Source organism: Cebus imitator, unplaced genomic scaffold, assembly GCF_001604975.1.
Source record: "Cebus imitator isolate Cc_AM_T3 unplaced genomic scaffold, Cebus_imitator-1.0 Scaffold19, whole genome shotgun sequence".
Classification (NCBI taxonomy): Eukaryota; Metazoa; Chordata; class Mammalia; order Primates; family Cebidae; genus Cebus; species Cebus imitator.
This window is the reverse complement of record NW_016107334.1, coordinates 6419783-6437645: the sequence shown is the minus strand read 5'-3', so window position 1 is coordinate 6437645 and position 17863 is coordinate 6419783. Positions and strand designations below refer to the sequence as shown.

Here is a 17863-nt window from a genome sequence, read left to right as displayed (position 1 = left end):
AAAAGAAAATGAGAAAGAAAGAAAAGAAAAGAACAGAAAAAATAAAACCTCTGTCTAAGCATTAGCTAAGCACAAATTTTCTAAACAGACACTTCACTGGCTATACATGACAAAGACTACAAATGTACAGACTTAGTTTGAAAAAGTCACTAAATAGCAGCAACAACAATAAACTCCAACAATAACAAACCTTGGGGAAATCTTTCCAGCGTAGCCACATTACATAATTTTATGTATTTTATATATATATATATATATATATATATATGCATTTTATAATTTATATTTTATATAAAATTTTATATTATGTATGTGTATATATCTTCTTTCCAGAGTAGCTGCATTATATAATTTTGTATATAATGTATATACATTTTATAATCTATATTTTATATAAAGTTTTATATATGTCCAGTTTTCAATAAAAATGTATTAGATACACAAGGAAATAGGAAAAAGAAAAAGTAAATAGAAACAGCACTTGAAGAAGTCCAGATGTCAGAATTATACAAAAACTTTAAGTCAGCTAGTATGAATAAGTTAAAAAAAGGAAAGAAAAACATATTTAGAGAACTAAATGAAAGTATGAAAATAATACTTTACCATTATCTCCTATCTGTTTTAGATGAGTGTAAACCCATTTACCTGGACTTTTTCCCCAGCTGCCCTTGCTAGTAGGTATACCCATTTGACTGAATTCTGGCATATAGGTTAAGAATGAAATCTCTTATGAAACTGCTCTGTTGCACCCTAAAGTTGCTAGCTCTCTATTTCCTTCCCATTTTAGGCAGGCTAAAGTGTGCACATGAGGGGTTGAGCCGTTGTTTTTTTTTTTGTCGTTGTTTTTGTTTTTTGGAGACAGGGCCTCACTCTGTCTCCCTAGGCTGGCATGCAGTGGCAGCCAGATACTGCAGAAAACTTCAGAATCACATGGGTTGTTCTATAATCAGGATTAGCCATCTACTTTAATTCTCTGTGTACTGTTTGTCTTTTTTCCTAAAACAAATTATTGTTTTTAAAAATTGAATAATTTTAAATTATTTTAATGTTAAAAATATTGTGCATGCAGTGGTGTGCAATCCCCTCCCAAGCTCATGCAATCCTGCCACCTCACCTTCCCAAAATGATAGGATTACTGAGCCAGTGTGCCTGCCTGCCGCCTTTGAACCGGCTGTTAAGAGCAACATTGTCAAGAGCTGGGATGCTGGGCCACTTGATGAACAGAGCCTATGGAATCAGCAGGGCCAGAGAGAAATATATTCTCTACCAGATATTGGCTATTGTTATTTTGGCCACTTTGAAAGCAGTCAAGCCAATCTTCTCACTTATTGAATAACATCTTTGGGGTCATGATCTTTTTTTTTTAAGATTTATTTTTTCTTCTCATGAATCTATGCTTAGATGGTTTCAAATGAACAACACTGAGGTTTTCAGGACACACATGACCAGTCAGTCCTGATCCTCTGGGAGTTTAGAGTAGAGTTGAAGGAGTCGCCTGCATAAATCGCTAATGGAAAATATGATAAACACAAGAGCAGAGATTCAAATGGACTTTTGTGGAAGCGTAGTTCAAGTTGAGAGGAGCAAAGGACAGCTGGAGGAAGACATAGAGGAGGAAGGTGGGACCTGAGCCACCCCCCAGATAATTGGGTGGAGACCCTCAGCAGGTGGAAGGGTGTGGCTGTGGGGAAAAGAAGAGAGGCAAGTACAGTAGACATTAGTCAAGGTCAGAATATAGCAGAGTGACTGAAGGGGAAAATCATTGGAGACTATGCTGAGCTCTTCAAGTTGACTGGAGCTGCAGATGTTTAGACTGAGGCTCAGGACAGATGTCCAAGTGAGAAATTTAAGTTTGAGAATCATCTGCAGAGAGATGGTGGTTGAAGAACTGAGAAGGGCTAAAACTTCAAAACCACATGGGTTGTTCTATAATCAGGATTAGCCTTCTACTTTAATTCCCTGTGCGCTCTTTGTCTTTCTTTCTAAAACAAATTTTTCATTTAAAACATTAAATAGCTGGGCACAGTGGCTCACGCCTAAAATCCCAGCACTTTGAAAGGCCGAGGCAGGTGGACAACAAGGTCAGGAGTTCAAGACAAGCCTGGCCAACATGGTGAAACCCCATCTCTACTAAAAAAAAAAAAAAATTAGCAGGATGTGGTAGTGGGCACCTGTAGTCCCAGCTACGTGAGCGGCTGAGGCAGGATAATTGCTTGAATCTGGGAGGCGGAGGTTGCAGTGAGCCAAGATTTCACCACTGCACTCCAGCCTAGGTGGCAGAGTGAGACTCCATCTCAAAGAAAAAATTAAATTATGTTTAATGTTAATTTTATAAATAGGAAAACAGTGGTAAAAATTTCACTTATATGTGTTAATTAGAAAACAACTCTACCTTATCAGGATACAAAAACACTATTAAAAAAATATAAATTGGATGGCCGGTCATGGTGGCTCACACCTATAATCCTAGCACTTTGGGAAGCCGAGGCAGGAGAATTGCTTGAGCCCAGTAGTTCAAGCCCATCCTGGGTAACATAACAAGATTCTATCTCTATAAAAATCCAAAAATTAGCTGGGCATGGTGGCATACACCTGTGGTCCCAGCTGCTCCAGAAGCTGAGGTGGGAGGATCGCTTGAACCCAGGTGGTGAAGGCAGCAGTGAATCATGCTCTACCAGTGCACTCAGCCTGGGTGACAGAATTAGACCATGTCTCAAAAAATAGTGCTTATAAATTGGAATAAGAAATTATGTTGCCTTCACACACCTGCAAATGGTTTTTCTAAGGAGTTAGTTTAAAAATTATACTTTGCTTTTCTCCAGGAATACTTACTTATAATTATCCCAATGTCAATTCAGCACAATAATGTGAATACAATACAATATGTTAATACATATCATTTTAAAGCTAAATTAGTTATCAAATTGTTTTTACTTTTAGAGTTACAGAGAAATTCAAAATAGTACAGATAATTCCTGTACACTTTTCACCCAACTTGCCCTAAAGTTAACTTTTTACATACAACCATGATTCTAAGAAAACTACAATGAAACATAATACTATTAACTAAACTCCAGACTTTATCAGATTTCACCAGTTTTTTCTTCTAATTGTTGTGTGTGTGTGTGTGTGTGTGTGTGTGTGTGTGTGTGTGTGTTTCAGGATCCAGTCACTGATAGAAAATCGCTGGTGGTCTTTACGTTTTAAAATCCTCCTTAGTCATGTAAAAACATGGTAGTACAGAGTGTCGCTCTAGTCCATCTGAAGCAAAGAAGACAGGAAGGGGAGCTATGAAGTGCCTGTTCGAGACCAGGATTTGTCACTAATAAAACCATAGACCTGTCAGGTAGATGGTTGTGGGAATCAAACGTGAAAGCACTCTGAAAATTATCAAGCACTGCACTCCAGTAAGATCATATATTCACTCATCAATGTTTCCAATGATATTTCCTGGGCACCAGTCATATCTTAGACACTATGTTTGGCACAGGAGCCACGCATAAAAGACTCGAGTCCTTGCTTGCTGGTAATTCTAGCCATGTAAAGCTGATCATTAAGTATTTATTGAGTGCCTACCACTGGCCCTATGATACCAATTATTACTTTTCCATTAGAGTGCGCTCAATGACTGCTCCATTACAGGCTTGAAAGAGTTAATGTGCTGCAAATGCCTCTGTGCCTGGGGAGTTCTGCACCACCTCTGACCAGGCTGCAGATGCATTAGGCTCAAGTATGTATTTTCTTTTCCCTTCTGTTTATGTCTCTGTTTTCTGTAAAGTCTGCTACACTGCAGCAGTATCTTCCAAGCTCTCTGACAATGTTATAAATTTCATTAAGAAGATGAAGCCTTATGGGGCAATTAACTCCAAAAGTGGTACAAAGCCATAGCGAGGAGATACTGGCCTGTAGTACTTAGCACTTAGCTCTGAAATTGAGATAAGCCCTATCAACCCAGGGTTGTGTTTAATGTTCACTGCAGCTTCCTTACCGCAGCTACAACCTAGCGGTCACCGTGTTAACACTCCCCAATATCTATTACAATTAGTTTTTGATTAAGAGGCCTAACATGGCTTTTGAAGCTTTTTATGTTGTGTCAAATGGCTAGTGATGGAGTGAGATGCACAGACACCTCCCGGTAACAAAGCATATTGTAAAAGGTTTCGAGTGAACTATTTTATCATCCTAATGGAAACCAGATGACTCGAACTCCCCCCTTAATTTCAACTATTTACTGAAGAGTCCTTGTTTTGAATTACTGAAAGATTTATTCTTAAATGACTACCTCATGCATTAAGAATCGCTAATAACAGAGCCATTTGGAATTTGGGAAAGCTTTTAAAGATGACTGAAGCAATGTTCACAGACGATTTATTTTATTTTATTTTATTTTTCGTTTGATTTTTAAAGAGCAAATGTCTTTGCCCTTTCCTAGTATTTAATTATTACTTTAGTTACTGTTTATGAGGCCCCTCTCTGTTGAGTTATACTGTCTCGGCCAGGGTTTCAATCAGTAGTCTTGGCCTGTTGTCTAAGAAAGAGGTCACTGATATTTTGTGAGGAGAGAGAAACTTTGTTTAGTTATGTAAGACATTCTTTGTGAACTGAAAATATATGCTACTTTTATAACCGTCCATTTGATGAAACAAAGTATAATTATTTAAAAATCCCTTTGTAGATTAAAAAGCTGAAGATCTGAATTGTTTAACATTTTATTACTCTTAACATGAACTCTAACATGTAATGAAAATGGTATAGAAATATGACTTAACTTGTGAGTGTGAATCATAAGAGCTTTTTACTAACATACTTTTTTACCAACTGTCTCTGGCCTCATTTATATAGTTTTTTTTTTGCACCTTAGTTTCCTCATCTGTGGTCTGGGGTTTGAACAGACGTACCCTGAGTTTTTGTTCATCTCTCGATGTTATTGACTCTGTGATGTCAGATGTGCTGGAGACTATTAGTGCCTGGAGTGTAAGGGTTTTATCACGGGAACTCAGTGTGGTGTATTGGGTTTGAGCCCTGGCTCTGCCTGTTATTAACCAGTCATTCTTTGGCATAATATCAACTTACTAACGCTCAGAGTCTTTCCATATAAAACAAGGGCAATGTTAGCTATTCCACAGGGTGACATGAAATAACCTAAGAAATAAATAAAATCAGATATATAGGGTACTTGGTAATTGGTAGCCTCTCAATCATTTCTGTTCCCCACTTTTTGCCTTCATGTTTTTTCCTGTTTAATGGTGCCTCATACAATTTGAATGAATGAAATGACCGTGATGTCTGTCATGTACATCCTTATATGACAAACAGTGAGCACTTGCTATGTGCCAGTGTTGTGCTAGGTCTGGGGATCCTAAGACTAGAGGCAGAGACTTGCTCATACAAAGATTGGGTCATAGAGAATAGGCAGAATAGAGCCAGACAGTCAGCAATGAGTATAGATGGCAGCTCTCAGGGGGGCCGCCCACGTAGTGCAGATCGCAGTTGGAGCTCACTCTCGTATGTGATCACATGCATCATTTCAGGTAGTCTTCTCAACCACCCTCTCAGCCTAGCATGGCAGGTGTTATCAATCTCCCCTTTGTAGACTAAAACGCTGAAAATCCGAATTGTTTGATATTTTATTACTCTTATTAGTAATATCTGTTCAAAATAAAACTTGCTGTCACAAATGGAATTGCAGTGAACATGTGCAAAGATTTAGACCAAGTTAAAAAAAAGTTGTAGCAGATTTAAGCATTCATATTTAACTTATCAGAGTCTCTTTTCTAAGCATTATCTCATAGAGGTCCACTCATTTCTTTCATTTATGCATTTGTCCAACATTAATGTGCTGTTTTCCAAACACAGGTCTAGGCGATGGGGCTTTGAAGATGAAAGCAGTAGCCTCTGCCTTCAGCAAGGAATTTGTAGTCCTGTGAGGAGATGGGTACTTCCACCCATGATTATAGTTAGAAGTAGGTGCTGGCCCAGAGGTTGACAGAGAGAAAAGCCCTCTTGAGTCCCTGGAGAGGCCTTCGATGAGGCCTTCTGGAGGAGGGGAGAGGACACTTGAACTTAGCTGAATTTTACAGGATTAAAAAGGGACAAACGAAAGTAAGGGTAACATGGAGATACTTGAGAAGAGTCTGGGAGACAGGAAAGCATGGCTCTCTGGGGCTGTTGTCAGTAGTGACAAGGTACCATGTGGTGAGGATGTGGCTGTGGAGAAGTGGAAAGGCAGCAGGTTATGAGGACGTTTGGCCAACATCCGTCCTTCAATGAGAAATGAGTTCCCATACACCCTCTGCAGTTCACATCTGTTGAAGTCTACCCCACATTTAACTAGTAAATAAGCCTTGTATCTTATTTCTTTCCACTTCCTCTCAAACCCATCTCATCTGCTGCCTGTGGCTAGTCTGGGTTTATAGTCCACCTTAGCAGTTGGTTAGAGGCTGTTATTAGTATAACCAACCTTAAATAATTTGATTTTCAGGTTGGGTAAGTCACAATATCTCCTGTGGGCTTGATAGTCAAGCTACACATTTGTTTAAAAATTGGTTTCTTCACATTATATTTGAAAGCAATGCTACTCACTCATCTGTAAACCATTAGGCTACATGTATAAAAGTATCTCATCTGACTTTTATCCACATAGCTCTGAGGATCTGTTTCAGATCCTTGCTGATATTCCAGCTCTCTAGTAAGTCTATTGTCTTATTTTATTAGCTTTCTCTTTAGGACAATCCCATAGTGAATTGTGTGTTTAAAGGAGAAGAGAAACTGTAGAATAAATTGTCAAGGTACACTCAGGCTTTCCTCCTCCTCGGCAGATTTTCAGGGGTTCTTTTCTGTTTGTTTATTTATTTGTTTTCAATTTAAACAGGAGACTTAAACTGGCCTGGTGTGGCCTGCAGTAGATACATATTGTTTGGGCCATGAGTTATGAACCCTTTAAAGTCCAGAAATCTAGAGATTTCACACAAAATCTGGCTTCTTTAAAAAAAATCAAAAGACATGATGCTGTGGCTCATAGGGGCTCTCTGTAGGGCAAAGGTACATTCACTCCTGGGTTTCTCATGGTCCCTGGGGCACCCACTTCACTCACCAGGATTTCCTGCTGTACCCCCAACACCTTTGCCTTAGTGTCTACAGCTCTGGACTTGACCTTTTCCCATTGAAAAACTAAACTGGCGTGAACGCCAATCAGCAGGCATGTAACCCTCTCAGCCCAGAAGTTTTAAAATAAGGCAGGGGCTTAATAACTCAATGAGGACACAAATACTTTTAGAGAGGCTTTGTAGGTTAGTGATAAAATAATTTTACTGAGCGATTTTACACATGGCCATGGAAGGAAAACAAGGGAACCACAAATGTTAGACTAAATAAAATTTATCAAATAAATGATCACCCAGAAATTATCCTTCCATCATTGCACTTACTTTTTGTCATGACTGTCTCAGAACTGTTTTTTGGTGAGAATATGAGAAATATAAAAATGAAAAAGTAATTCTCTCACTCTCTATCAGAAATCACCACAGGGGTTTCCTCTGGCACCCACTTTCCTGAGCTTGGTTGAAAGTGCTAGTTTTTCCTGGTGTTAATTATTAATGTGACCCGTTTATGTACCAGTTATCCAGCTAACCATTAATATCTGTTTACTCATTGGTGACCTTTGCAATTGCGTACCTAGCTCCTGGCTGTAAATGTCAACTTTTTGTTTTTATATGCTAAACGTTTTCTCTATATCTACTGAGTACCTGAAACAACTCCTTAACAAGGTAAAATAATATCAAGCAACACAAGTATAACCTTTATGAATATGAAATAGAAGACACACACTATTTTTTTCAGAGGCAACATAACTTTCCTGTTTGAAATGAGCAAGAGATGTACACAAATGGCAAATGCAAGGATCCCTGGGGGGAAACAACAACAACAAAAAACCTTTGGCAAGAAAAAACATTCTTCTGCTTCTGTGCTTAGTTTGTGGAGGTGGGGTGGGGCGGAGGCAGGGACAAGGGAAGGACTCTGACCTCATCCTGGGGAATGAAACCTAATTTTACTTTTTCAAAATGTCAGAGTTAAGCACTTGCACATTCAAGGCCTTCAGGATTTATCTCTAGCTACCTAGTCAGTCTACATTAACCCCAACACGAGCAAAACATTTCCATTCCACACAATTGTAATGGCTAAAGCTGAGATTAAGCAATGCAGCTGGATTAGGGCTTCAACTGGTGACCTTAATTTTACCCATCATTGGAGCCTGTGTACATTTGACTCTTCTTAATTGCATTTGCCTAATTTAAACAGACAATTGTAGCCCAAGACATTTTTTCACCCCAAATAATAAAAAAGGAAGAAGAGCGTTTTCCTAGAAATTAACCGCAGGATGGTCTTGCTATGTCTGCTGCTTGGGTAACAAAAGCAGCCGTTTTCTTTTTCCTGCCCCATTAACATACCAGCACAGGGAAGTACCCATTGAAATATTACCATCTTTGCATAACAATGCAACTTTAAAGTCTCACAGTGCTTCTTTAGCGAAATATTTAAAAATACTAATATCATCCCAGCCATAAATAAGCGTGATGGCATTCATAGAGATTAAAGTTTTGAGATATGCCTTAGGTGTACATTCACATTTTCTTGTTCATTGAGTTCTAACTTCAGTAAAATTAGTTTTTTTTTTTTTTTTAGATAGAGCTCTGAACACTTGCTGTGACTGTCACTTCGTGTTGAATTTATCATATAGAATTTAAGGCGGAAGACTGGGGAGCAATCTGTCACAAACGATTGTATTCGTAATCGTTGAGGGTTGGGATGGGGGCTGGGGAGAAGATAAGCATCCTAGGGCCGTGCTTGTCGCCTGCACCATTCATTCGGCTCCAGTGGCAGTGGCGAGGGGATTTGCGTAGGCTGAGTGTGTAATGTGTTTCCTTCAAGCCTGCCTTGATGGCTCTGTCTGTGCTGTGCTTCATGCACATAAATGCCTCTCAGGTTTTCTCAGCTAAATGATAACTCAGCTTGTCTTTCCTGGTGAATTCAGTAATAAATAGATATATGGGCTCGACGTGGGGTGTTCTGACTTAGTTAGATCCTCTCATGTCCTGGAACAGACAAGTGGACTCAATCATGCTGGCAACAGGATACATACTTTCCAGGGAAGTGAGGGTTTTATGCTAAGTTTACAATGACATGAACTGAAAAGCAACTCAAAGTCAAGGTTAGTATTGCAACCTCACGCCCATTTAGGGTATCTAGAGGGGAAAACGGTCAACATGCAACATTATTTTATTTGAAAACTGAACATCTATTAGGGGATTTTGAAATGATAGAAAAGTAGAATAGTTGAGTTGCTTCTTGAACTCATTTAATGTGTACATTTTACTCTGGGAATGAAGTATTTTCCCAAGACTGATATTCAGTGCTACATTTTTTTCCTCTGATGTGCCAGGCAGGCATTTCTTCACAACCTCTGGTTGTTGGAAGTCGAGTACTCTTAATAGCTTGCAGATCTATATCTGGGTATCACAATCACAGGCTTTTGAACTTTGCCAATCAGAATCCCACATTTACATTTCCTTTTTATGTCACATGCTCAGTGAGCTTAATTGACACATGGAAAATTTCCTGTATACATATTATTTAAAGCAACACTGGAAATTTGGGTTTGTGGAATGTGTCGGAAGCCCTGAACGCTCTTGGCTTCTTCGCTGCTGGCTTGGTCTGTGGCCCAGAATGATGCAAGTTATGCATAGCTCAGAACTCTCAGATTAGCTGCTGGGGCAGTACTGGGAGTGTGTTCAGGCTTAAGAGCCTGAGGCTCTGGCCCACCCATTTCTGAGGCTCCAGCCCACTCCCTACTGTGAGGCAGTGGAGGTTACTCTTGTTTGTGAAGACTCGGGCCATTAACTTCTGCAGGAAATCTGCCCTCATTCCCAGCCTGCAGTAGGGCTAGGGGCCTCATTCTGGGCCTCTGTGGGATACTGGGGTTATTCAATTTGTAGCACTTACCATATTGCCCTAAAGACTTTCTCATGGGTTTCTCCTCCAACTAGATGGGGGATACATTCAGAGCCAGGACTCAGCACCTAGCACTGTGTCTGACCTACGGAGATAGTAAAGGCAGCCTGGGTGCTGGGTAGGCTGTAGGACTAAGCAGGACTGGCCACAGGGATGACAATCATCACAACAGCTCCTAATGATAGAGCAGGTACTCAGTGATTCTAAATGCTAGCCTAGGTGATGCCTGATGCCCATTTTACAGATGAGAAAGGTAAATAAGCTGTAGCTAGTTCAGGTTGTATTCACAGCATAAATTAGGAAGGCAGAGAACTGAAAGGGGAACTGGAACCCCAGGCTATTGCTTATGCTCTGAACATACACACTCTGAATTATATCATGGAAAGAGAGTATTTCCATGATCAAAATACAATTGGGCAGGAGTTTCAGAGCTAGTAAGATTGAGAGAGAGTGCAGGCCTTGCTGCAGTTTCCTTTCCAGTGGCACTCAGAGGGGTTTGTGTTTTCAGTTTCTGTGTTATTGTTTTGGCTTATGCAGTATTTCATTCCTAGCATTTTGCAATAAATTGATGGTCTCTCCATATTTCTATTTATTTGGCTTTACCATGTCCTAGTGGTGAGATCTTGGACCATTTACATCTGTGTTCTTCTGTTTCCTCTGCTGTGAATGTGGGGATGGAGGATTGTCTTGAGGAGTGACCATTCTAATACTTGTCAAGATCCTAGAATGGTGCTCAGCATGTTCTGAGTGGACAGCAGATGTTAGATGTTCTGATTTATGATTTTAGCTGTCCCTGTCTCATCTGCTTGCCACTGTCCCCACCTACCTGAGCTTCCCTCCTGTAGCTCCGCTGCCCACAAGTGTGTTGGGTGCTGGAAGCATTGGGTGGAGCGTTTGCTGCATCTGTCAGCCTGGGCTTAGGGACCACGGGTCTACCTTCACCCGTCAGTCACCCTCTTTAAGGCACAAACACTTCTTCAGGGGGCTGCCATGGATTGAAGCCCGTCTCTGTGAGTGGCCTGCTTCTCTGCCCTTCACCCACTTCACATCTATTAAAATCTCTCTCTGTCTCCCTGCCTCTCTCTCTCCCTCCTCTCAAAGGCCCTGAGCTTTTCCCCTCTTCCTCCCTGCTGGCATTATCTCCTCCCAGAGCTTGAGCTTTCGGGAAACAAAAGCCAGGTGTCTTGGCTTTGGACTCTTAAAACAAACCTCCCCTGAGGCAGGGGCACAGAGAGGCCTGGCTTCCTTTGTAGAGCAGAGGGCAAACACTGAGATAAAAACACAAATTAATATATCAGTAAATTATCCTGCTCCACTGACATACTCTCTAATCAGAAAGACAGTGAAAACACGGGAGGATGCCAGCAAAGAATCCAGGGGAGGAAGGAGGAGCCACAAAGCCAGCAGCAGCCCAAAGAGGGCAGCCCCTCAGGAGCCTGCAACGGCTGAACTTTTCCCCTGACATTTTACTGGATGTGCAGGGAACACCAGCTTGCACCACTGTGGGGTGACAGGAGGAGATGGACAAGATCGAGAAATGGAGAATAGAGGAGCCAAATAAGAAAGTGAGGCAGGTGCAGAAAGGCAGGGCTAATAAGCACGTGGGCTAAGATCTCACTCCCGTGGACTCATAATCATTACAATGGACTTAGTAGCTACACTTAGTACAGAAGTCACCCCATTTTAAAGATAAGGAAAGACGAAGTACAGGTTAAGTGGACTTTCCCAATTTTCTGCACCTGGTAAAAATGATGGAGTCAGGTTTTCAGCCAGATGGTGATCATGCGGTTAACCACTTTGCTGTTAATACAGGCTCCTTCTTGACAAATCTGTGGTCTGATCACACGGGAGAAGTCAGTGGGTTTATGTAAAGAATAAACAAATATCTGGTAGAACCAGAAGAAATTAATAATATAAAAGAGAATGAGCCAGAAGTGGTGGCATGAGGCTGTAGTTTTAGCTACTTGGGAAGCTGAGGCAGGAGGATCTCTTGAGCCCAGAGGTGGAGACTCCAGGGATGACGCCACTGCGCTCCCTCCTGGGTGACAAAATGAGACCTCATCTCTAGGAAAATAAAAAAAAGAGAATGAAACTCTACTCCCAGGACTTCAAATATGAATGAAGTTTTCAAGTAAAAAAATAAAGTTATCACATCCTCCACATGCTCAAGAAGGCTCCACTCAACCCCATGGGATAAATCAGGGATTATTGCCATTTTATTGCTGTGGAAACTGAGATTCAAAAAAATTTGAGTGACTGAGCTAAGAGACAGAGTTCAAGATGGAACATAGTTCTATGACTCAAAATCCAATGTTGATGGGATGGTGGACATTCTTTGTCCAAAAATTGGGAAACTCCACTTAACCTGTACTTCCTGTTTTCTTATCTTTAAAAAGGAGTGACTTCTGTAGTGAGTGTAGGGGGGCACATAGCCCTATACTCAAGGGTTTCCAGGGATGAGGAAAAAACTAATATCCTTTTGTCCCTGCTGGTGGGCTCACTTAGGAGCAATGCATGTTCGAGGTAAACGTGGGGTTGCACAGATGGGAAGAGAAGAGAGATGGGAAGAGAAGAGGGATTTTCAGGTGGCTTTCAGCTGATGCATTCAATTTGCCAAGAGAGGGGAGGTAGTTGGGATTCGTGATATGAAGGAAATGTGCAGGGAGGGAGCAACAGTAGCAAAAACTGCAAAGCTATGAGCTAGAGAGGAAATGCAGGAGGGATTTCAAAGCAGAGTATAGGCAAAGAATGTCTGGCATACAATCTGGAGAGGAAAAAGATGGGGAAAGGAAGTAGGAAGTGAAAGCTGAGGGAACTGGAAAAGAAAGTGAACATGTGGATGATTTGGAAGCTGTCCTCAAAAAGTAGAAATGTGGCTAGGAATCTGTACAACACAAACTAAAGGGAATCTAATGTTTGGGGCAGGAGAGGAAACACCTGCCTAAGAAGGTGAGAAGTCAGAGCTACACCTAGACCAGAAGATTCAGGCACATTTATAGACATCATTATGATGAGAAAAGAACATAGTATCTGTAAGTTTCATCCAAAATAAAAGAAAACATGTGGAGCAAGAAAAGAAAGAACAACCATAAAACCAATGTTCTTTTTAGAACTTGCTAGAATCACAGTAGAAATATTGAAGTTCTTAGATCAGTATCTTTTAAATATATCTGAGGATAGCTCCTCCTATTTTTAATTTTTAATTTTAAAAAAAATTTTTTGAGACAGGGTCCTGCTCTGTTACCCAGGCTAGAGTGCAGTGTCATGATCACGGCTCACTGCAGTCTCAACCTTTTGGACCCCAGTGATCCTCCCACCTCAGCCCCTGAGTAGCTGGAATCAGAGGCTCGTGCCACCACACCCATCTGCTTTTTTGATTTTTAGTAGAGAGGGGTCTCACTATGTTGCCCAGGCTGGTCTAGCACTTCTGAGCTCAAGCAATCCTCCTGCCTCGGGTTGTCAAAGTGTTGGGATTGCAGGCGTGAGCTACCACTCCCAGTCCTCTTTTTCATTTTTAAAAAACCTTCTTTAATATCTTGTGGAACTATAATTTAAGGAACATAGTTTGTAAAATGTTAAGTTGGTAGCATTAAGGTGGACTTTTGCACCCCTGAATTCCATCTTTCCAAATTTTAGTACTTTTTGGCTTTTGAATAATGGCTAATAACTCTTGTGATTCTTGGTACTTTCACCATGCCTGCCTATATGCGACCTCTGTTAGGGTATGAGCTGGAAACTCAGGCTTGTTAGAATTTTGCCTAAATAAGTGTCATAGGATTTTGAGCATTGGCTTTAGAGACTTTTCCATAAGCAAATATATGAACTTGGCACCCTGAAGCTTTTGTAGCTATTTTGACTGCCCGCAAAATTTTTCTTGCTTACTTACTTGGTTCTTAGCTTCCATTCGGAAGGCAGAACTTTCCAGCTAATTGGCCTCCAAATAGTTGAAGCGTGATTGTATTATTGCTACTAATAATATTGGCATTGCTTAAAAGCAACAGAACAAGTCTGCAGATTATACACTGCAGAGGCCCTTTAAAGAAACAGTTAATCCAGAGATTAGGCGGCATATTTTGAGGACTTTTTCAAATTTTTGTCATGCACACACACTCATCTGATGTTTGCAACAGTGTTGAGCATATGATTTGTGAAGTGATAGTGAACCTCAGTATGAGAAATACGTGACCACCTACTGGTGAGGCTACAAAGGCAGAAATTCAGCCATGATCAAACAAACAAATGCATTCTTTCCACATATTCATGAGACAAGAGTGCACGCTTGCTTGTGGAATTTACAGTTTTCCACAGGTGGATTTGGTGGAGGCATCTGACTGGGGATGTTTCTATGTCTTTCACTGTTTACATCTTCTTATAATAAAATTTAAACAAAGAAATACAGTAGGCCTCTTGCCATGGAATTAGATTCTATCAAAAAATTAATTCTTATCACTAGTCCCAGTGGTTACACCCAAGATGTCTTTTTGGGTATGTTTAAGGCAGGATACTTCAGGGTCCAATTAGTTACATGAAAGGAAAATAAATGCTAACATGAACACGGCCAAAGGAAGGGAAATAATGATGTCACTTTGGCAACTTTTAGAGTAGTGTGTTTTTTTGGTTTTTTTTTGAGATGGAGTCTTGCTCTGTAGCCTAGGCTGCAGTGTAGTGGCGCGATCTCGGCTCACTGCAACCTCCGCCTCCTGGGTACCAGTTCAAGCAATTCTCTTGTCTCAGCCTTCCAAGTAGCTGGGATTATAAGAACATACCACCATACCCAGCTGATTTTTGTATTTTTAGTAGAGATGGGGTTTCACTATGTTGGGCAGGCTGGTCTTGAACTCCTGACCTTGTGATCCACCTGCCTCAGCCTCCCAAAGTGCTGGGATTACAGGCATGAGCCAACATGCTTGACCTGAGTAGTTTGTTTCATACTGGGCATTACCTTTAACCCCTCTGCCCCATTTATTATACAAATTTTACTTTGAAAATGCCATTTCAAAAGAAAATTTTGTTGTGACAAAACATAAACATGAGCAATGAAAGAATTAGACAGTGAACATCCAGGTATCCATCACTCACTTCCAACAGTGAACACTTTACTCCTCCTGCTTTCTCACATCTCTTGTCATCTGTCCCTCCCTCTACCCAATCATCCAATCATCTTGATTTTCTGTGGCATTTCACTAAACATTTCAGTACACAGATCATTAACTAGAATTCAATATTTATTTACAAGGTTTTTTTGAGGTAGGTACAGTATGATGTACAAACTATGTACATTTTGGTGGATTTTGGCGAATATACACAACTGTGTAACCCAAACAACTCTCAAGACCTGGAATGTTTCTAGCATCTCAGATTGCTCTCTCATGCCCATCCCACCAATCCCTGCCCCATTTTCCCAAAGGCAATCATTATTATGATATATATATTACCCTAGATTAGTTTTACCATTTTAGGATTTCCTATAGATACAATCATGCAGTGAAAAAAAGGTGTGCAGAGCTTTTTCACTCAGTAAGGTGGTTCGGAGATTCATTATGATGTTGTGTGTCTCTATTGTAGTTTGTTCCTTTTTCTTGCTGAGTAGTATTCCATCGTAGTCATATACCACTGAGCACAATTTTAAGAGAAATAGAATATGCACCAAAGAACGCCAGATAAGAGTTTCCAAGATAATGAGATGGTGGTGGTTGCAGAGACCTGAGACATTTTACTATAAAAAAGAGCACATTTAGGAAAGGACATGAGAACTACCTTCTACTGCTTGAGGCAAGAATCAGCAAACATGCTCTGCAATGGACTAGATAGTAAATATTTTAGGCTTTACTGGGCCGTGTGGTCTTTTTTCAACTGCTTAATTCCAACCTTATTGTAAAGTAAAAGCAGCCACAGACAATATGTAAATGAAGTGTGATTGTGCTCCAATAAAACTTCATTTACGGACACTGAGATTTAAATTTCATGTGATTTTCATGTGTCACAAAATATTATTCTTCTTTTGATATTTTTTCCAGCCATTTGAAAATTTGAAATCCATTCTTAGCTCATGGCCTATATAAAAACAGATGGTGGTCCAGATTTGGCCTATAAGCCATAGTTTGTCAATCTCTGATATAAAAGGACTGTCAAATGGAAGAAGGAATAATTATTCTGTTTAGGACTAGTGGGCAATATGAAGACTAAAGGGGCAGCTTTTGCTCAGAAAACTGAAGATCTTTCTATTAATTAAAGTAGTGTTGAGGCCGGGCACAGTGGCTCCCTTCTGTAATCCCAGCACTTTGGGAGGCCAAGACAGTTGGATCACTTGAGGTCAGGAGTTCGAGACCAGCCTGACCAACATAGAGAGACCCTGTCTCTACTAAAAATACAAAGTTAGCTGGGTGTGGTGATGCATGCCTGTAATCTCAACTACTTGGGAGGCTGAGGCAGGAGAATCGCTCGAACCTGGGAGACGGAGGTTGTAGTGACCCAAGATGGCGCCACTGCACTCCAGCCTGGGCAACAAAAGCGGAAACTCCTTTAAAAAAAAAAAAAAAAGTAGTGGACTCTAATTCCCTACTTTGTCTCCTCTCTCCCTTGCCCCTATTGGTAGCATAGGATTAGTAAGACAGGCTCCAGGGATAGTCTGTTTAGTTCAATTGTCCAGCTCTTCCCAGACTAGCTGTGTGATCCCAGCAAGTTAGTTAACTCTTTTCTGTTTCCATTGATTCATCTATAAAATAAGAGAAATCATACATTCCACCTCCTAGAGGCATTTTCAAGATTTAGTAAGTTAAGTGTCTGTGAAGTCCTAGGAACAGTGCTGATTCACAATCAGTACTCAATATACTTAGGACAGTGTCTGGCACATAGTAAGTATGAAATATATGTTTATTATTATCATTATTATTGTCATTCTTTTTATCATTGAGAAGCCGGACAGACGTGTGAGAATTTTGTTGAAGGAATTCCTACTTTTCATAGTAGGCTGGACTAACAGATGCTTAGTTGCTTTCCTGTTCTAATCATCAGCATTCTCTTCAATTTAGTGCCTTATGCTCTGACCCTGAGGCTCACTGTTGTTGAAATCTGAGAAGAAATAACATAACATTCTAGTCATTAATATCAGCATAGCCTACATAATAAGGTAAAAGTACAGTTGGACCTTCCACATCCACAGCTTTAAACAACCACAGATTTTAAAAAATTGTAAAAAAAAAAAAATGTAATAATACAACAATAAAATGAATACAAATAAAAATACAGTATGACAGCCATTTACATAGCATTCACATTGTATTAAGTGTTGTAAGTAACCTAGAGATGATTTAAAGTATACAGGAGGATATGAGTAGGTTATATGCAAATACTATACCGTCTTATATAAGGGACTTGAGCATCGGCAGATTTTGGTATTGAAGGGGGTTCTGGAACCAATCTCCTGCAGATACAGAGTGATGGCTGTGTATTTTGTTTCTGCTTGATTTCTCCTTACTCTGGGTCTTGGACCCACCTCTCAGGAGATCTGATTGATGATAAGGCCTTATGTGGATGATGACTAGTTGTAATGCTACTTTAAGTTTTTCTCCGTATGAGAAAGTGAGAGGAGTAGTGATCTTTGCTTTGTTAGGGGAAATGTGTCAAAACATTAGGCAAGCATTAATTTTTCCTAAGAGCTTTATTCACATATTGGGCAATGCTGGATAACTGGATAGTTGTGTGTATTAATGGAGGTAGGTCTGGATGTCCTGTCATATTGTGGGACCGGTGCTCCAAGCCTGTTATGATTGCTGCTGCCTGTTGAGAACAGGGGAATTCAGGTAGAGCTGACTGTGCCAGATTGCCATTTGCAGCCCCTCATCTCCCAGTTAAA

General features: G+C 40.3%; 2 long non-coding RNA genes across 5 annotated transcripts in view; both read left to right on the top strand.

Moving 5' to 3' along the window:
- LOC108295980 overlaps window positions 1–17863 on the top strand; it is a 155589-nt gene that overhangs the window by 78787 nt on the left and 58939 nt on the right. The window lies entirely within an intron of this gene.
- LOC108295999 lies at window positions 4141–17426 on the top strand. Its single transcript, XR_001821702.2, has 4 exons — window positions 4141–4150; window positions 6186–6195; window positions 6427–6428; window positions 17343–17426. It is a non-coding gene; the product is annotated as an uncharacterized LOC108295999 (long non-coding RNA).